The sequence below is a fragment of the Culex pipiens genome, chromosome 3 (assembly GCF_016801865.2).
Source record: "Culex pipiens pallens isolate TS chromosome 3, TS_CPP_V2, whole genome shotgun sequence".
Taxonomy (NCBI): Eukaryota; Metazoa; Arthropoda; class Insecta; order Diptera; family Culicidae; genus Culex; species Culex pipiens.
The window spans coordinates 15,263,161-15,285,488 of record NC_068939.1 but is presented as its reverse complement, the minus strand read 5'-3'; the positions used below and the strand labels follow the sequence as shown (position 1 = coordinate 15,285,488).

The 22,328-nt window shown below is 32.6% G+C and overlaps 1 protein-coding gene across 3 annotated transcripts in view; it reads left to right on the top strand.

The window, feature by feature from the left end:
- Positions 1-22,328, top strand: part of LOC120418025 (nuclear hormone receptor FTZ-F1) — a 277,913-nt gene that overhangs the window by 167,475 nt on the left and 88,110 nt on the right. The window lies entirely within an intron of this gene.

Below are 22,328 nucleotides of genomic sequence, written 5' to 3'. Positions count from 1 at the left end.
TTTTATGTTAGTTCATAATGATTAAAAAACTCTCAAAGGTTCTTGATTTTTATATTTAAAACTATTTTAATTTTAAAGAACTGTATTTTCTGATCCTTCAGACTATTTGGTACTAAGTGCTGGCAAAATAATGTTTAAACTTATTAGAAGTTGTTGGTGTTTGAAATCTCAAGTTTAATATATCTTAAAGCTGTAGAAGTTTTCGTTTGAACTATGTTATTTCAAAGTAAAAGTTGAATAATTCTGATGAAAGCCGGTTTGAAAGGCAGTAGAATACGATATCTTTAAAAAAATATTTTTCAAGTATAATTTAAACATTTTTTTCAAATATAAGTTTTGAAATTACATTATTTGTTACTTTTATTTTTTAACTATTTAGAGAAGAGTGGGAAAATTTAAGTTTTAGCTCACAATCGTACAAAAGTTTACGTTTTTTTAAATCAGGTTTTATGTTAAAATTGTTGCAAATTATAGAAAGTTTAAGTTTTTTTTCTCACGGCTGTTGAATAGAGATCAAATTTCCTCAAACATTAAAAAAATTATTTGAATGATTAGTCTCCAATCTATCCAATCCAGCAAAAAGTTTTTTTTTTTCGTAGGGCCGTTGCAAATATTTTTTAAAGTTTATGTCGCCCCCCCCCCCCCCCCTTCAAAATTGGTTCGAAAAACCAGGGGGCAAATTTTTTTTTCAAAAACGTCTAAATTTTAAACGAAATAGAAGTCTAAACAACTGAAACAATTAGAAATGCATTTTCATGTACCCCTTACATGTAGAAAATCAAAAATTTAATATTTCAGAAAATTTTATAAATCCACTTAAAAGATGATTTTCAATCACTCCTGAAAGTTTCATGAAGATATTTCATGATTAAACTGAGTAAGAGACGATTTACGTTCAAAATTTTGCCATGCGCAAAGCGAACTGTCGAACTTTGTGAGCGTTTTTCTCTGAACACTGAGTTGATTTACGGGTGCCACGATATCTCGAGATAGGATGGACCAAATTGGCTGAAATTTGAGATGAAGACTTGCAAGACATATCCCGTGTGCATGACGAATCCCGATTTTGAAATTTTGCTTTTAAAAAAAATACAAAAATCTATATCTGGCGATTTTTTATATGAAAAACATAAATATATTTTTATCTTTTTTCAAAACAAACTTTTTGAAAATCGGGCTTCGTCATGCACACAGGACCGGTTTAACGAGGCTTCACCAAAATTTTGAGCCGATTTGGTCAAATCAGTGTGGACATATCGTGGCACCCGTTTTTTGAAACTGCTAATTTAAAATGGCTATATCTCGGCAATGATACAACCAAATATCTTCAAATTTATTTTTATAATAGTTGAAAATATATATTTTAGTGCCCTTAAAACAGATTTTAAAAAAAGTTTAATTGTGTGCCCAAACCAACCTTTTACATTTTTGTCGGTTTACATGTATGTAACCCCTTAAAATCATATTAGGCATGTCTGGGATCGATCAAAAATATTTTCAATTTTTGTGGAATTTCCAATGTACAACACCGCAAAAACACTTTTTTCATTCAAATGATGAGCCCATGGCTTGTTATTTCAATTTTTATATTTTTTTTGCCCCCCCGCCCCCCCCCCCTTCGTCGATCCAGATTACCCAGATTAGAGTCGAGGGACATAAACTTCAAAAAACATTTGCAACGGCCTAAATTCAAAAAAAAAATTAAACAATAAAAAAGGGGAAGAAGTCTCTACGTCTACATTTCACCCTATTTATTTTTAATTCAAGAAATTTCGAACGTTTAGTTTTTTAAGCTGTTCTTTATATGATTTCTTTTAGTAAAAAAATATGTTTTGTCCCACGAATTTGGTCAAGGTTGAGGGGGAAAAGGGATTTGAATTCCAAATTTCAAAATTTTGAAGCAAAATCTAATTTAAAATGCAGAATACATGTTTTTTTTTAAATTGCCCCTCTTCTTTATTTTTTTTAAGCTGTGACAAATTCAACGAGAATTTGATGTAAAACGCAATTTTATCATTTTCTCAATTGGCTGAAAAATATCAAATAACAAAAATATTGCTTTTTCCAAACAAATTCCCATACAAATTTGAAATGCATTGCCGAAAGCCGGGTCTGCTCAGACTGCTCAAAAATATAAAAAGGTAGTTTTTAGGCCTGATTGTGACCAGAAAATTGCTGTTCTGCGTATAGAGCCACCCTAATGATTATAAACTAACTTGCATTGAATTGAACATGCTTTCAGAACATTATTTCAGTTGCAAAAAATTTCCAATGAATTTAATTTTTTTTGAAGTTTCATGTCTTTTGTCGATCTGTGGTCCAAAAATCTATAGTTTGTAAAAAGATTGAAGTGCATGACAAACGTTTTCCAGTGCATTCTACAAAGTTTACAACCGATTGCACAAGTTTTTGCAATGAAAATTTCATTTTTAGCAATTTGTTTGCCCCCTGTCAAAAGTTAAAAAAAAGGAAATTTATCTTATTCTTTGTAGAGCGTCCAATTTCCCGTAAATTTTGGAAATTCTCGGGAATTCCAGGAAAATTTAACCTTGTTGCAAGTCATTGTTTCATTCGTCAAAACTGTATGAGTTAAAAATGTTAAGTTTTTCTTGGTTTATGCAATTCTTATCGTGTAAGAGATTGTTTTTGTATATAAAAAAGTTTGAAAGGTATTGAATTTATTCTATGAATGATTTTAGAAAATAATTACTTTTTCCCGTGAAACGGAAAAAACGCTCTAATTCTATGACAATAATCTTCAAGACACAGAAAGTGGAGTACATATCAGTCTAGCCTTAGTACCTCAAAAATTAACTGAAAAAAAACTTAAAACAAAGATATACTGGCTACTGGATGGTTACTGAAATTTATAAAAATACATTTCCAATCAATGATTTTCAGTTTACATAAGTTTGAATTTATTTCAACTGTTAAACAATAAAAAAAGGTTTGGCCATAAATCTGCGTCATACTTTGATCATCTGTTAATTCCTACTGGTAATATAAAATGCTTTTTTCGGATTTTTAGCAAAAAAAAATATATATTTTCAGGGGAGTTGTTTATTTAAATGATAATTTTTGTTAGTTTACTTTTTGTTACTCGATGTTTGCATTATTTTGTACACTTTTTGGTACAAAATTTCAATAAATGTAAAACTAGATCACACCTTCTTTTTGTAGATAAGTCCCAGTAAACTATTTGAGATTTGTTAAAGCGATATTAAAACAGAAAAGAGCTGTATTCTGATGAGCTATGAATAATTCTATAGAAATTAACTCTGTTTTTTTTATTATAAATTATCAAATGATTCGTTGAATCTGCTTATTTTAAACTCCATCCAGCCAAAAAAAACGGCAGCGCCGTCAGTTGGCCCCAAAAATTCCTAGTATCACCTCGGCTCGCCGTCCCAAAATCAACCGAACCTAGGCAGCAGCAGCATATTGCAACATCTGTGCAACCATCGTTAACCATACCAACCAACCTCCCCGTCATCATCCCTGCCCAAAAAAGCATTCCAGCGTGTCTCTACACATAACAAAACAGACCAGACAAAACGCACCGCGCCGAAAAAGTCTGTGTCTCTGTGTGTCGAAAGACCTCCAAAAAAACCGCTTGCAATCTCCAGCGCAACTCCAAGAAAGAGAAAGGTTGGCCGAAAACCGCGGGCCCACATGTGGGCCGTCGACGTCTTCGATTCTCCCTCCCGAAACAGAGACAGATTGCCAAAAAGTAACGAACCAGGGCGAGACCCGTTTTTCGCCAACTCTCCTCCTGGCAGTCGCAGAATTTCTTTCTGCGCTGCTCCATTCACCCGAATTTTTCTTTATTCCGAGGAGCCGACTACGACGACTTACTCAATCGCTTACTTCATCGGGTGATCGCGGTCGCGATATCCCTTGAGAAGATGGTGGAGGAGGGAAGAGAACCGTTCAATGGGGCTGGATTGAATCGTAAATCTATCTTTGGGAAGAAGTGAGCTTTATTCATAGAAACTTTGAGAATTTTTTAAAATACGCAGATCTTTCAGTTGAACCCGCTTTTTTTTTTATTTCTGAATACTTTGCAATTTTTTTTTTTTTTTTTTTTTTTTAGAAATGGAAATATTATCTACATCTGAGAACAGGGAAATGCCTTTTCAAGTTCTCATCTGAAGTAGATAAACCATAATCACTCCAGATTTTGACAGATTTTGCCAAATTTAAGTGTAATTTCACTATTATCACAGAAATTGAAAAGAGGTATTATCCAACCATCAAATTTTTAATCATAAAAAATCAACCTTTTTAACTGTTTTGTATGCTGGAGTCACACAGCAAAATAATTTGTTAATTGGGAAGGTGTAATTTTGGCAGGTTGAATATTATCAACTGTATGATAAAATTTTACCTCAATTTAGACTGAAAAAGTTACATTACACCAGAAAAGTGGTAAAATGACACATTTTCAGAGAAAAAGTTACACATTTTTTTCTGACATAATAAATGTACCCCTTCCCAAATGCAATATTACCATAGTTTATTTACTGTGCAGGTATTATTTTATATTCCAAAATTGAAAAAATCTTACAGAAAATGTCCTGTGGTTTTTATTTGATGTTTAAGGATTTTACGTTTTACCAAAAATAAAGCTCATATTTTAAATAAAGAAAATTCAGATTTTTTTTATTTAAATATTAAAATTTTTCTCACAGTTTTAACAAATTTAAATTTAAAGGAAATAGTTGTATTTTACGTGTAACTACATTTTAGAGCAAATAAGGTCAATCAATTTTTTCACGTGGTTTCTGCTTTGCTCTTTTTTTTTTTCTTCAATTTTGCAATCAATGTTCTTGCACTTTTTTAACCTCCTAGTTTGTTGAAAATGGAAATTTAATAAGACGTATCTTGTTATGTTTATGATTGATTTATTTTTATTTTATTTTTTTACATTTCTGGCAAACGGTGGAATCATGTTTGAAATAATTTGTAGAAGACAATTTTATAAAATTTGTGTGTTCATGAATACCCCTAACTCGAGACGGATTCAAAAACAAAAAGGCACAAAAATAATTTTGGTTATTGGGCATTCAAACAATCCAGATTTTTTTTTTTGCATTGCTCAACATTTATCAAAATGATTTTAATACCTATTCTATGCATAATTAAACACGATAAGCTCTTTGTGACTTGTTGAAGTTTAAAGACTGATGTAAAACTTATCTTTGAAATTGAAAATAAAATGAAAAAACTGAATTGATTGTCGAATTTTATTTAGGCATTGTTCAATTTTATTCAACATGATTTTGATACCTATTCTTCGGATAATCAAACACGTAAAACTCGTTTAGACTTGCCAAAGTTCAATGGCTGGTCTAAAACATAGATTTTAAATTGATAAAATAAACTTAAGGGGTTACATACATGTAGAAAATCTCAATATTTCATAATTCCAAATATTTATTAAATCCTCTACAAAGATGAATTCCAATCACTCCTGAAAGCTTCATGGAGATATGTCATGATTTAAGTGAGTAGAAGACGATTTAAGTTTAAACTTTTGCAATGTGCAAAGCGGACTGTCAAACTTTGTGAGCGTTTTTCTCGGAACACCAAGTTGATTTCTGGGTGCCACGATATCTCGAGGTGGAATAGACCAAATTGGCTGAAATTTGGGGTGAAGACTGTCAAGAAACCTTCCGTGTGCATGACGAAGCCCGATTTTGAAATTTTGTTTTATAAAAAAATACAAAATTCCAAAGCTGACGAATTTTTATGTGAAAAACACAACAATATTTTTATCTTTTTTTTAATAAACTTTTTTAAAATCGGCCTTCGTCATGCACACGAGACCGGTTTAATGAGTCTTCACCAAAATTTTGAGCCGATTTGGTCAAAGCAGTGTTGAGATATCGTGGCACCCGTTTTTTGAAACTGCTAACTTCAAATAGCTATATCTCGGCAAATATACAACCAAATGTGATCAAATTTATTTTATTGATAGATGAAAATGTATATTTTAATGCCCTGAAAACAGATTTAAAAAAGTTTAAGCGTGTGGTCAAACCAACCTTTGAAATTTTTGCCGATTTGCATGTATGTAACCCCTTAATTGATTCTCTAATTTTATTTAGGTATTGCTAAATATTCATCAACATGATTCTAAGACCTATTTTAAGCAAAATTGAGCACGTTAAGCTTTTGTGTGACATTAAAAAACCAGAATTTTAATTTTCTTACTTACTAAAAAATATAACTTGTTCGACGAAAAATTACATACGCTGTAAAACCTGCTTTTTTCCTTGAAATATTTTAATTTTTTTCAGAAATTATCTTAAAAGGTCAAAAGCGATTGAATAACTTATCTGAGAAATCTCAATTCTCTTTTACACAGTAAACAAAAGTTTAATTTTGGAATGTTGAAAAAATTTGATCGTTCAATATTTCTTCTTTTCTAAGAATTTAAAAATAAATAAATGTTATTTTACACAATTTCGAAAAAATATTTCTCAATTTTCTGACAGAAAATCTGCCAACTTGCTCCGATTTAATATTACCGCAAATATTTTTACTGTGTAAACATAGTTTCGCTCGTTTTTTTTAGTAGAAGTTTCCTAATATATGCTATTTTATCAAATGAAAAAAAGTAGATGAGAATGTAACAAAGTTATAACAAATTTTATTGATATCCATCTTCCCTGGAAACTTTTTGTAAAAATTTGAGGGAATTTTGTTCTACAAAATTTTTTTTTCTACAGGAATTTTTTTCTACAAAAATATAGATTTTGATTTCAAAACAAAAAATAAACGTGTGCAAAGAATTGTCAACATTTTAGATAAAAAAAAACTCAATCGTTTATTTTGTATTTTTTTTTTTTTTTACTAAAATTAAATCCAATAAGGGAGCCTCAATCTTTAGTTTTGGTTATTATCGATCGGAAGACGTTAAACCTTTTGGATTTTTTTGTTGCCCTTTGCTTAAAATATTTGGAAATTATTCTTTGGATTGAATTCATTTTGCCCTCCTTTCGATCATGTCTAGGGCCGAAGAAAAAACACTTAAAATTAATTAAATACAAATTTTCGCTTTTTTGGTAAATTAAGTTGAATTTAATTTGCTGAATTAAGGGAGATTATCATACCTAAAGAATTATTACTTAAAAAATTCTTTTGACACATTTTGTTTTTGAAAATTTTTGGAAAAATATTGATAATTTTAAGTTAATTAAATTAAATTTTATTTGAATATTAGAAAAAATCAGAATTGTCATTCTCATATGTCCAAAGTAACCACCACGCACAGTCGTCCCCCAGCCCATCATATGGTCACTTTTCGGACCCTAACACACACACACAAACCAACAGACAGTCCAAACTGACCGACCGACCTACCGAAAAATGTGCCGAAAAACCTGTCTTTCAAGCTGTCTGATCACGCGCGTCGCGTTGACTTGCGTTGGACGAACGAAATCGAAAGTGAAACCATACACTGAACGCACACCCTCGAACGTCAATTGACACCCACCTTAACCAGCGGCGACCCAAATTTGAGAGTGGGTGCAATTGCGAATGACAATTGGGTGGCGCTTCGTCGACCAAGTCGACTTTTGACAAACTTCCCAAAAATCCCTTTTTAAGGGAGTTCTGCGCCAGGCCCTTATCATTACAACACACACCACCCAGTTAAAAATGCGGTTTTCCAATCCAGCTGACCCGCGCCGAATGTCGACCGGTTTGTTTTGTAATCACGCTCAGGTGTTGTCCCTTTCCCTTTTTCTTTTTCTGGGGGCCCCGAAAACAGTTTTTCGGCGGATGTCAAGCAACGCACTTCTTACCAGGTTGTGTGCATTTTTGAAAGTTGAAATGTGACAACTGGAGATTAAATTGCGATTATAATTACATGCGATTTGAGTGAGCTTTAAGGTGATTAAGTTTTCACTGTTTTTTGGAGTAGATTTTTATCAGGTGTTACGGAGTGGATTTCATAACTGTTTTGCCGACTTTTTTCCTCTTATTTAGAAAATCAATTTTCCAAAAAAAAACTAAATCAGGTCAAACACAATCACAAACTCCTCTTTTACATTCCACCTTATACCTCGTCACATCCAGTGCAAAATAAACATTTCAAATTTGTTCCAATTTCTGTCTCCCTCTCACAGGACACATCAAGCTTGACACCTCATCATATTCTCAAAAAAATAAAAACGCAAAACGGGGTGACACACATGAATGCATGTAAAAGTGAGATTGCATGCGAAAAAAAAGTTGCATCAAAATGATGTACTTCTGAAAAAAGTGTCTTGCCAAGTATTTCAAAGGGTGCTCTCATTCTGAGATTTAGTTTTTTTTTGTTTCACTTCTCAACGAAATGATGATGATGATGATGATGATGACGATGTTATGTACCACACACATTTACAAGAAATAAAAATCACATACGGCCGACTACGGGAAAGGAGACCGCGCTCGAAATTGGGTCATTATTAACCGACTCGAAACAAGACAGGACGAACACGGCTCAAATTTGTGTAACTGAAAGGCAAAACGACGACGAATGTGAATGATGACGACGACGAATTGCATTGCAGAATTTAAATTTCCCTCTCAATTGGCACCATTTGCGAAATTGAAACGTGAATTAATTTAAGAAGAAAAAAAAAGCTGAGAGTCGTCTTTCAATTAGGGGTAAAGGTAGGTCAGGGAAAGTTCTGGCGATTTTTTGATCTTTTTTTCTCGCACAGAAATTTTTAACACAGTTAAACTCAGCTGGCGCCATCGTGGAGACAATCGTCGTCGTCATTTGAGAATGTTTCATGCATGGCATTTCCGGGACATACTGGCTAATGCAATTTTTCCCGCTTTTCCGGATGGCATTTCTCTTATGAGCCGAGCAAAAAGGAAAAAAAAGAGGAAAATTTCCTCGGGTGCGAGCGCCAAACGCGATGAGTAATACCGGGTGGTGGGAAACTTTGGGGTGGGGACGCAGGATACTTGAGAATAAATTATTGTCTGCTGCGAGCAGGAATAAATTTTCATTTTCCCCACACAGCGACTGTTGGCATGTTCTTTTGGATCAGTTTATGCTTATGAAAAAGTTGATCTTGAATTGCATCTTGTCATTATTTAATTTATTTTTATTTGCAGCGCATAGCATAATATATTACGACTTCAACATCTGTTTTTTTCGCTCATTATTTATCAACCTTATTTTAATACCTATTCTATAAATAATTAAACACGTAAAGCACTTTTTGACTTGCAAAAGTACAAAGGCTGATCAGAAACTTATCTTTGAAATTGAACAAAAAACTGATTTGATTGTCTAATCTTATTTGGGCATTGCTCAATATAATTCAACATGATTTTAATACCTATTCTACGCATAATTAAACACGTTAAGCTCTTTGTAACTTGCAAAACTTCAAAGGCTGATCTGAAACTTATCCTTGAAATTGAAAATAAAAAATCATTGGACGTTGCTCAATATTATTCAAAATTATTTTAATACCTTTTCTTCGGATAGTTGAACACATAAAACTCGTTAAGACTTGCCAAAGTTCAAAGGCTGTTCTGAAACTTATATTCAAATTTGAAAAAAAAAAACATAATTGATTGTCTAATTTTATTTAGGCATTGCTCAATATTCATCAACATGATTTCAATACCTATTTTAAGCATAACTGAAAACGTAAAGCTTTTTGTGGCTTGCAAAATTTCAAAGGCTGATCTGAAACTTATCTTTGAAACTGAAAAAAAAATGAATCGATTATCTATTTTTCATTAGGCGTTGCTCAATATGATTCAACATGATTTTAATACCTATTCTTCGGCTAATTAAACACGTAAAACTAGTTTAAACTTGCAAAAGTTCAAAGGCTGATTTGAAACTTATCTTTGAAATCTAAAAAAACACGAAAATATTTTCAAAACGTCTAATTTCAGCAAAACTATGAATTATTAGTTGCACAAGTGACCACAGCATCACTGAAAGCTCGACCAGCCCCAATTCGCAATGTTTGCTTGTGCCAGTCTTTATGTGTGTCGTGTTCCAGAATAAACAAACCCATAATCGCCACACAAAATACCACTCCACGACTAAATCGACCATGTTCTCCTCTCCCCACCCCTTAACTAAGCGTGGACATTAGAGCAAAAAAAAAAGGTATTAAAAAGGATGCAACTCTCTCTCTCTCCAAAGTCAAAAGAGTCGCTTTTCCCTCACTTTTTTCCAGTGTTTTTGTTTGTCGCCCGCCCCTCTTCTCATTAAATCCACTGTAGAAGTTGAAAAAAAAACTCACATTCTGAAAGTGTATCTGTGAGCAAGAATATATTGCGAACGTGTCGGTCGGTGCACAGCCAAGAACATTGGCAACCTCCACTACGAAAGAAACACTGACTGTTTGGACGGAGCAAAACTAGGTCGCCGGTATGCACTTGGTTCGCGCCGGAAGGGGAGGCGGAGTTGGTCGATGGATGCAGTTTGCTTGCTTGAAAAATGCAATAAAAATGGTGGAGAGGACACGGCGAAAATGAGCGAGGAATGTTTAGTTTTTTTCGCGGTGAAATTAAAGTCGGTTTGCACTTGAAAACAATCATTTTTGGGAAAATGAGTCGAAAAGTCGCCAAGTTAAACGTGAAAGTCGGCGCGAACGCTTGCCAAATTTGTTGTTTAGTCACTTTTCGTCATTCTCTTTTGTGTCGCTCTTCGCACTTGATTCGTTTGAACGTCTGCTTCCAGTGTCGTGTTTGGACTAATTCCTTTTTGGAACTTTAAATTTTTTAAGCTTATTTACTGTGCCATTGCCGCTCGAAGCACAATCGACCGGCGTTCTTGCCATCATTACCACCACCCGTCATCGTCATCGTTAGTGGGTTATGCCATCATCATTTGCAATTTCAAGGGTTTACCAGGTTTGAAGCAAAAAAAAAACGAACCTCCGGGCCAGGATTCCCGTGAGGATCAACATTTTCTGTTATTTTGCACAATGTTCGCAAACAAGTCTGACAGGGAGCGAAAAAAAAATGAAGTTTTCCAATTCTTTTCCCCATTTTTCGCGTGACGTCAACCACACAATTGCAAACGGGGCAAGTGAGGGGACGCATACAAAAATCAATACCGGAAAGCGCCTAGATTGCTGCCAAGCGAAGCAGGGCTTTTTCGGCGGGAAGCAGTGTGGCCAGGCGGCGCGGCAGGGTGCCCAAATTACTGGCTCGTGCCAAACCGAAAACACACGCCCCGGCCAAAACTGGGACAAGGTCAGCCGGAAGTTGGTTGCTGGCCGACCGAGCGCCTCCATGTCTGGAGAGCATACATTTAGGGGCGCTTTTGGGTTTTTGGGAGGAGGGGTGTTAAATTTATTGGGATATTTTTCAAGTGCGAATGCCGGGGTTTCTCCGCTGGGGATTGCGATAAATTTGGGTGACTTGGGACATGGGATGGCGAAACAGGGGGACAGGAAGGTAATAAAATTATCAACTAGTGGGAGGGTGTAATTAGTTGAAACAAAGGATCGAATCCTCTTGCGAGGGGGGAAAACTATAGGGAAAACTGCGATGGCCGCTTGCTGGACCGTTGTGGATTGTTGGCTGGAGACAGTCTGTTGGTTTCAAGGCTCCAGCTTTCACGGGAGATATAAATCATTTTAAAGTTGTGATTTATTGTTGTTTTAAAATAATACCATTTCTATGTTTGAAATCATGATTAAAACTAATCCAATGGAATATTTTTGATATAAATACATATTTTTACACATTTTTAAAACTTATATCGTGTTTCTCTAAATTTCAAGGATAAGTTTTTCATTAGCCTTTGAACTTTCGCAAGTCACAAAGAGCTTAACGTGTTCATTCATGCGTAGAATAGGTATTAAAACCATGTTAGTAAATATTGAGCAGTGCCTAAATAAAATAAGACAACCATTCAGTTTCTTTTAATTTTCAATTCTAGAGTTTTTTTAAAGGACCCTTAAACATATGAAACACAATAGCTCATAGGACCTTTATTTAAAAAAAAAACTTTTGAATTTCAAAGATAAGTTTCACATGAGTCTTTGAGCCTACGCAAATCACAAAGAGCTAAACATATTTAATTATGTGTAGAATAGGTATTGAAATCATGTTGATAAATATTGAGCAATGCTTAAACAAAATTAGACAGTCAATTCAGTTTTTTTATTTTCAATTTCAAAGATAAGTTTTAGATCAGCCTTTGAACTTTTGCAAGTCAAAATGAGTTTTACGTGTTTTATTATGCGAACAATAGGTATTAAAATCATATCGAATAATATTGAGCAGTGCTCGAATAAAATTGGACAATCAATTCAGTAGCCTGATAGCCGTACAGGCTAGGGCGCAGTCCTCTCCGCAGGTTCAAATCCCATCGCATTTTCTTGCTGTAATGCATCAACGTTTCATGTCGATTTGTCTGTGGCGCAAAATCCTTTCCCACCTTATTAAGAACTTTGAGTTCTCCTTATAATGACAAGTCCCTCTCGAAATGAGCTGCAAAAACTCTTCAACAACTACAAGCAGAAAAAAAATCGCCAAACAAAAAGAGCAAAATACCGAGCGAACAAAAGGAATAAAACAAGCAAATTCAAAGAATACGGTACCGGTTGTAGAGAACCCCGAACATCCGTGCTCGATTCTTCCGTTTATTGTTGTATTCTCAATGTTTTTTTACTTCAACTTTTTTTTCTCTCTCTCTCCTGCCTGTGTTGTTATTCAAACTATGCTCTTCCCTAACGCGAAACGAATAAAGAGACAACACATTCCACCAAGCGTCGCCATTTCTCCCCCCTTCCTTTTTTTGCATTCTCTTCCCCACTTCGTTCTCTCATCCTTGCCGTTCAAACACGTGAGCGCACTCGGCTGTGTGAGTGCTCAGTGAGAGCTCCCCCCACTTTTCGTTCTCAAAGCATGAATTTTATGACTTTCCTCATATTTTTTTTTAATTTTCCTCACTCGAATGCATTCTGAAGAAACAGCTCGCGACTGAGCCAAAGTATGTCACGCGAATCACTCACCAGTTTTGTGATTGAAAAGGATACGCTGGGAGCTCACCAACACACACACATGCAAAGTTGTGTTTCTTTTAGAGCGCGCGCGCGCGCTTGTTTTAGTGACCTAGATTCTGATTTTTTTTTCATTCACTCTCGCGAGTGAGATTTCCGTTCTTGACACGGTTAAAGTCGCGTTTGGTGGTGTTGGTTTCTTTTTGGGAACAAACGACAAAATGTGTCATCCAGCATGAAAAAAGGGGGAGACTCTCCCAAAACAAGACGGGCAACAGGTATATACCGTTAGATGAGTCCTGTTTTGAGTTCGGGAAGGAAATCTCATTTGAAATTCATTGTAATCATTTGCTCACCGCCGGTTGAGGTCGTAATTTACCTGAATGGAACGTAGTTATGTCACGTTAGAAAGTATTTACTGGTAACGAGGGGCACATTTGATTTTCTTAATTAATTAAGTTATTTATTTATTTTTTTGATCGTGTAATGATTTGTTTTTTTTGTGTTAAAAAGTAAAAAAAATAAAATCAATTTCATAAGCTTTTCTTAAAAAATTAAAACAAGTTCTTAAAAAAAACCAAATTTGTTTAGTTACAAAACTTTTTCCCAAATTATCAAGGCCAAAAAAAACGTCTCATAATTTCTAATAAACCTCCTAAATTTACCACCTCCCACAGCCGAACCGAGGACCGCCAGACCTGCTGTGTTTGTTGTTTGGCTGCCAATAAAAACAAAGACAAACACTCTTAAATTGAACAAATAGAGTCCCCCTTCTCTACGCCACCTTCTTCTATTACATTACCGCACTCACACCTCGTCGTTTTGTTTGAAATTAATTTCGCGCGTCGCGAATGGGCGCGACACGACGCGTCGCGACATGAAAACGAAAGTGAAACTCGGCCAACCCAGAGCCGGAGCGCACGTTTCAAATTTATAACCGCATCTCAGCCCCAGTGACTGAGTGGCCTTAAACATTTTGGGGTGGGAAACGGGGGTGGGAGTGAGGGAGTTGTTGAATTTTTGGTTGCATTGAAAATAGCTTCATAATTTAATTATTTATTTAACTTTTTTTTGTTTAAAATTATGCAGGAAATTTCAAACTCAATTTTATTGCAAAGACTTCATAAATAGTAAATAATTTTCTTTAATTGAAATATTTCTTAATATAGTTATGAAAATCTAAGTTTTGCTTCAACTATACATTTTAAGCTTTAAGAAAAAATGGCAGCCTGAAAGCACATTTCAGAAGCCGTCATTGAACATTTTTGAACCTAATTTAAAGAGTTAAGGCAGTAAAAATTACATTCATAACAGTTAGCACCGAAGTAGAATTTTAGAATTCTTCAAAAATATAACGAAATGAGTTAAATTTAATGTTCAAGATAAATTAAAAATAACACAGTAAAATGTATTTTTGTTTTCAGTTCATTGCAATGCTATTATTTTTGGACATTGAAGTTATCCGAAGAATATGTTTTTAACAAATAATTTTTAAAGAAGAAGATCGCATAATCATTGAAAAATGTGTTGTTTGCTTTTGTATGCAGCAATTTGATAGGAATTGTATACTTAAAATTTTATGTTTGTTTTAAAATATGAGCAAAATTTCAGAAAAATTTATTTTGCCAAGTTTTTCGAACTTTTTCAAGTAAAACTGGCCACTTCTTTTTTATTTTACATGATAACATTTCTAGAAAAAAAAATCAGGACAGTCAGATTTTGTTTAATTTTTTTTTTTTTTTTTTTTGCTCGGTTAGTCAATATTTTTATTAATAGAAATCTACAACTACAAAAAAATGGTTTTTGATAATTTATCAGCTACAATCAAAATTGTTCCAATTCTTATTCCTGTTTTCGTTTAAAACATGAAGAAAGAAAAAGCTTAGCTACATGGAATTCAATAAAAAAAAATATTTTAAGAGATACTATGGAAAAAAAAGCGAAAATTATAATTTATTTCCATGTTCTCTCTAAAAAGAAACTTTTGAGTAAAAGTCAAAATATTGTGTACAAGGATCAAATTTGCCGCATATGTCGTTTTGAAAAAAAAGGAAAAAAAAACTCACTAAAAATATTTCAAAAAATAATACGTTGTTTACAGAATAAAGGAAATTACTTTCATATTTTAGAAGAAGTAAGTATCATAAAACTATTTAAGAAGGAAGTCATGTATAGTTTAGAAAAACTTACAAAAATTAAACAAATTTGAAGGAAAAACATAACAAAATAATGAATTTTTCTACTAAAATCTTGAACTAAAAATCAGCATTTATAAAATGACAAATTTATAAAAAAAAAACAAAAAATTGTTAAATCCAATAATCTGATCATGTTTAAATGGGTGAAAGAACATACAAAAAATATTCTAAATAAAAGAACAGGTTTGATTGAAAGCAAGAAAAATCTCACCAAAATTATGAGTTTTGTTTAAAAGAATAGAAACACCCACAAACATATTTGTTTGTTTAAAAATAAAAAGAACTCCCCAAAATATTACAGAAGTTTTAGAAATTGTATGTAGTTCATAGAATCTAAACTAACTAGTTGAAAATAGCATTTTTTGTAAAACCCTTTAAAATGATCGGCTTTATTTTTGAAAGAATAGAAATCTCAAAAATATTCAAGGAATAGAATAGATTCATTAGAAGGAATAACGCAAAGATATGTGTGTTGTCCGTTTTTATTCATTAATAAATTTTAAAAAACGTTTGAAAGCAAGGATAATCTCACAAAAAAATATGAGATTTGTTAAAAAAAACATAAAAAAACCTACAAACATATGTGTTTTAAAATAAATAGAACTCACCAAAATATTACAGATTTTTTATGAAATTTTATTTTCTTCAAAGAATCTAAAACTAACTATTAAATTTGAAAAATCGAACTTTTTCATAAAACCCTTTTTAGTGATCGGTTTTATTTTGAAAAGAATGAAATTTAAAAAAAAAATCATGAAATAGAATAGATTTGTTAGAAGGAATAACGCTAAAATATGTGTGAAGTCCGATTTTTTCTCATTAATCAATTTCAAAAAATTCTTGAATTTGAAAAATATGATTAACTTACGAACACAATTTGAAGTCAGATTTAAAAAAACTGGGTATGTTTGAAAGATTAAAACATCCACAAAAATATTTCAAGTTTAAAGAATGGGTTTGTTTCAAAAAAGACGAAAAACTTGCACGAATTATATATTTTTTAAAAAAGAATGAAAATGAAAAAATATTGCAAAACCAATCTGCTCAATACTAAAAGAATACAATAGTTCAAATTTGTATGGCGTCTCACTATACATATTTAAACCATATATTGATTTAATGTCTGAAAGAATTTTAAAAAATAGACACTAAAATTAAATGTTGCTTAAGGAAATGGTAAATCCCTTCAAAAATACTTAAACAAATTGGACTTATATCATAAACATAAACATAAAAGAATTGCTCACGTTTGATTACAATAAAGCAAAATATTTCGAAACTTTTTTTTTTAAGAATAGGAAAAAATAATCAGGGAAATCATAGTTTAGAAAATTCACATCAAAATATCGAAAAAATTAATTGTTCAAAAGAACAATTTTAAATCTTTAACTTTGATAACATTTCTTACTTGAAGATAAAAAATTGAAGGCTGTTAGTTCAGTCTCTTTGGTAATTTTTCAGAACTACCTTAATTTCAATGTTACTTAGTAAATACATGCTTCAGTTTAATTTTATTATCGTCAACAGAGGTGACATTGGGTGTGGGGTGAGATTGGGTCATACAAATTTCAGCATTTTTATAAGACAAAAAAATAAATGATTTAAGTTATCTTAAAATCATGAGTTTAATAAAATCTTTAGTTTAAGTCAATGCAGGTTCGACTCCCTTCAAATTTTCTCCACAAAATCTGGGGGCAAACACAATTATTATTGGTAATAAATTGAATTTTCACTGCATCATTTTTTATAATCAATTGTAAACTATTTAGAACACACTGTTTAACATTTATATATTCAATTTCGATCAAATAAAAGTTTTTAAATCTGCCTACATTTTTTAGGACCACAGATCAAGAAACATGAACTGCAACATAAACTTTGAAAAATATTTGCAGCGACCTAACTTTAATAAAAATAATGTTCGAGTACTTTACGATACTTTTTTTCAAAAATGTTTAAAATTATCCCCGATTTTTTTTCTTTTAAGAATTGTTGAAAAATACCGTTTTGATTCTATTTTAGTACCAAACCATTCCAGATTAAGCAAAGATTCACTTGAACATATCTTGGACCAAATAGTTTAGCAATTATAAATGATAAAAAAGTTAACTTTAAATTGTTCTTTAGAAAAAAATTGCATTTATTTTTATTCAAGAGTTCAACTTTTCAAATGTTTATGAATAATTATATTATTTATTAAGACAGTCTTTGAAGAAATAAAACAGATATGATTGTCATAATTTTGTTATCTAAATCATCAAATAATCAAATAATTGCTTGTTAACATAATCATCGTATTAAAGTTCTCTTTTTTTAACGAACACTTTTTTAACAACGGAAATCTTTTACTCTTGAAATGAAAAAAGAGTTTGAAAAAGTTAGATTTTTTTCTGGTTTTTTTCTGCTCCAAAAATAATGTCAGGAAATTCTTCCATTCCCATATACCAATAATTTACAACCCCGTGCATAAATACCTATTATGCTGCCCTTCTTTTCTCACCAACTCAAACACTCTTCACGGCGGCGTCCCAATTCTTTTCACGGCGTGTTTGCCCAAATCATTTACGCGTTTATTATAGGGGGCCGACCCTATTTTGGGCCCATGGCCATCACCGCTAGCGCTCTAGCTGAGCTGCCAGAGAGTCGCCGACGCTGTCACAGACAATGCAAAGCGGCGAAAAACCGGTCATGGTAACATAAAAAAGAGGTGTACACAGACCATCAAAGCGGCCCTTTTTTACCTGTGTGTGAGTGCTGGGTTAGAAGTGTGAGATGCTGCCCAATTTTTTGTTTGTTTTTTTTTAGTCTTGAGAAGTGGTGAAAAATCGTGGTCAAAAATTTCCAATTAAATTTGTCAAAATAATTGTAATTTTTCAACAAAAATAAAAGCGAAAAACCGCACTAAGCGTGCGAGGGTGCCCCCGTTTGATGTTTACCTTTGTTTACATAATAGCAAATAACACAAGACGCTCGCGCTCGCGAGCGACCGGATTTAAAGCCGCCCGCTCACTCACGCGGCAATTGCCGGCGAGAGCGCGAGCACCCAACTCACGTGGCCAGCCGACGATCGCGCGCGCACATGTTTGTGTTTATGTTGTAACATCACTCTCACTCTCAATCGCGGACGAATCGCGCGCGCGATGAAGTAATGCCTCACCATGGGAATGGCGTTTTTTGTTTGAGTGACCGCGAGGAACTCACTCAGCAGAAGAAGTACGGAGAGAAGGAAAAAAAAACGTCAAATTCATTGCATTGATTAAAGAGTCGTGTTTGTGCTTGAACGCGCTCGGCACGGCACGGCACGGCGCGCAAGTAGGTCATGAGCGCAAGAGACGGCACCACGGTCGAACGGAAGGAAGCAAGAGAGAGAGAGAGAGAGAGAGAGAGAGCGTGCGAGCAAAGCGATGGCCATCGCGAGGGGTTTTGCGGTGAGGCGCGCATTTCGCGAATGTTTTGGCGAGTGTGTTCTCGTGAGGGAGTTCTTGGTGGTAGCGCTCTGAAGTGACTTTGTTTTTGTTGCCGATTTTTGTTGTCTTCGCGGAGAACTTCACGGTGCGGAAGGAGGGGGGGAGAGCATTGTTTGGGAAATTTGCAGAGTTTATTTTTATCACCCCGTGTGGCGGCTTGGCGCTCTGATGCAAAGAATTTGTTTGTAATTTTCGATTTGATTGAGCGCGAACCATAATTTACTCAAAGTTCTCGGCGATTGCAACTGCACGGGGTATGAGATTGAGGGGTTTGGAATTGAACTGGAATTATCTGTTAGCAATTGCTTGGTATCGTGGACGTGATTTTATGTTATTGCTGAAATTGAATTAGCACTCAGAGATCATTTCATTTTTGAAACAAAATGTACCCAAGACTTATCGATGCAATCAACTCATAATTTATTTTATCTTTTCATTTATTCCAGGTAAGACAAGAGTATTCTTTTCATTATTAAATTGTAAGTATTTCACCAAAAAAAGAAACAAAGGCAAGAAATGAGTTTCACGATACTCATTATCATGAAACTCATTTCAAAAATACTTTACATAATTCAAATCACATGTTTTTTTAATTAGATATTTTTTATTATTTTTCAAAACCTTCAAAATAAATAATCATTTTTGCTATCATTTGGCTCGATTATTCGAAGCTTCGACTGTCTGAAGTTTTGAGTATCCGAAGATTTGTGTAGAACTTCGGAATATCGTTTTTTTTTATTTTCTAACTTTAAAAATCATACTCGATATCTGCGACTCCATTTTAGTAAAATTGGTCACATTGACCGCCAACTTGGATTTTTAATTCTAAATCTCTTCAAAGTAGCTTAGGGGACATAGTTTTTTTAGCTCTACAGTTAAAAAATAAGACATCGAAATTTTGTTTTTCATGATTAGATTATCGTAGATTCGACTATCCCAAGTAAAATTTGTTCAAGGCCTTTGGATAATCGATTCTGGACTATATGTGTAAAATTACATCTAATTATGTGTAATTTTACTTATTCTACCAAAACTGTAGTAAATTTGCATATTAAACGAGGTATCGTAAACCGGGGAGACTTTGATAGGATTTCAATTTGTTTTAAGGATATTTTCCAACAGGTAAGGTTTTTCTCAAGATTATTATTTTTAAAACATGTACTGGGGTAGACCACACAAAGTCCATGCACTATTTCGGAAAAAAAGCTTTTTCAATAATGTTTAGGAAAATAGTTACGTTAAAAATTCTTAGTTTTTATTCCGAGGTGACTTTGATAGTCATAGTTTTTCTTGTTAAAATCATATTTAAGATGTTCAAACTTTATTTGTACGCTAAATGTACCATCACTAAAGCAGCTGATATTTTTAAGAAAAAAAAAATCAATGTTTATGTTTAGTTAACTAAGTTTATAAGCTTTTTAACAAATTACAAATAAACTTTAGGTAAAATTGTTAAAAAGTCGGAATTTTATCTGAAATTTGTTAAAACTAGTATTGTTTATAAAATTATCGATTTATATTGCATTTTATACTGAATTCGAAGCACGAATCACAAGTTTTCATATTTGACATGAAATTTGTTTAACTGAAATTGCCTATAAATTTTGAGATTTTTTTTAATTGTGTTTCAAAAACACATATTATTTATTATTTACAAACTTATTTAACCTTCTACTAGTGGAAAATTGTCCAAAGAATCCAAAAATGCATTCCGTTTTCCGATTCAAAATCATGATCATTGATAAAATCATGACACTTTGAGAAATTTAAAATAATGACTTTCATCAACATTTTCTTAACTATAAATAACTAACTTTTTAAACTTTTCAAAATTTTATGAAAAGTTCTTTTAGAGGTACTTTGAACGCTTCTCTACCACGGTCAGTATGATTCTAAACCATTCCGTACGTATTTTAACTGTACTCTTCATTTTGCTGAAAAATCGCAAACCTATCAAAGTCACCCCGGCTATTAAAGTCACCCCGTTTTACGGTAATATTCATTCATTAAATATGTCAAATTTCTTACCATTCAACTTTTCAGTTTAGTCTCTCTAATCACCGATTTAATAATAATGTAATATATTGTCTATCTGCAGTGAAAGTTTTTCATTTTACAGATTTTTCAGCTACACAGTAAACAATGTTGGATTTTTGAAGGTTGATAGTTTGATGGTTGAAAAACCCCCTTTTTCGGTATAATTTTACCTAAATTTTTGTGGAATAAGTGAAATTACACAGACAAAGATTACAAGTTACAAATTTTTGAAGGTGACAAAAATTTATTTTGACTCACATCAATTTCATGTGATGTGTGATGTGATTTTTCCTGTTTCTATTTTACAGTTCTTTGTCGCTGAAAGACAAATTAAAAACCTGAAATATGTTTTTTTATCACAAATCAAATCAAACTCAATATCGTAGGTTCTAAGCAAACAAATTTAAATATGAAGACATAGTTTTTAATAAAAAGAAACAATATGTATCTTTAGATGTAGCAGACAAGATTTTAGATATTAAACAAACAAAACAATAGAAAATATCGGAAATATGTTTCTTCAAATTTCTTCTACTTTGACTTGTGGCAAAAATTGTATTTTTTTTTGTGAGTAAAAATCATTTATTTATTTATTTTTTCATTTATTTCATCAAAAAGCTAAGAAAATTTAAACACATCAATAAAACAAAACATTCGATTGCCCAGTCACGTTTTTTACTCAAATTGATAATATTTAAACATTTTTCCTCCAGCACACAAATTTAAAAAAAAATGTGTTAATGTGGATAATTGAATGTTACCTCGTTTATGATGTAATTTTACCTTAATTAATACTGAAAAAGTGAAATTACACAAAAAAGTGGTAAAATTTCTCATTTTCCGAGGTAAACTTACACATTTTTTTATGTCATAAAAAATGTACCCATTCTTAGATGTAATATTATCATGATTTTTTTTTTACAGTACTTAAGTTAAGAATTCGCATAGACAGGAAAAAAATGGTAATGTTACTTATTATATGGGCATCTTTTATGTCAGGATATTTTTTATTTTACACCAAAAATGTGTAAATTTATCATTTTTCCAGGGTTTTCCACTTTGTCAGTCTAAATTGAGGTAAAATAACTCCATTAAAAATGTAATTTTACACCTTCTAAATCAACATATTTTTACTGTGTACAGAATAAAAATGAATGAGCAGAATTTGTTTTTCTGCTGAACAAAAAAAGTAAGAATAATGCATTATCTGAAACAACCATTTAGGAACATTGGTAAAAAATAAGATTTTTTGTGTGCATCATTGACATTATTTAAATCAAATTTGAAGCGGGAATAAACATTTTTTGCACTAGAAAATTTTAGAACTTTTCTACACAGTAAAACCATTATGGTACTATTCAATTTGAGATTGTTGACAGATTTAGTGTCCCAAAAATGTGTTACTTATCTTATAATTGTTACATTTTTAAGTGTAATTCTACTTAATCCAGTGTAATGTCACTTTTCTAGTGTAATGCCACTTTTCTAGTGTAATGTCACTTTTTCATACGTAATTGAGGTAAAATTACAACATTTCAACTGTGTACTCAGTTTGTTTTTTGGAAATTTGGAAGGTTCAATATTACCTATAATTTGTTGTAATTTTACCTCTATTAAGACTGAAAAGATATAATATT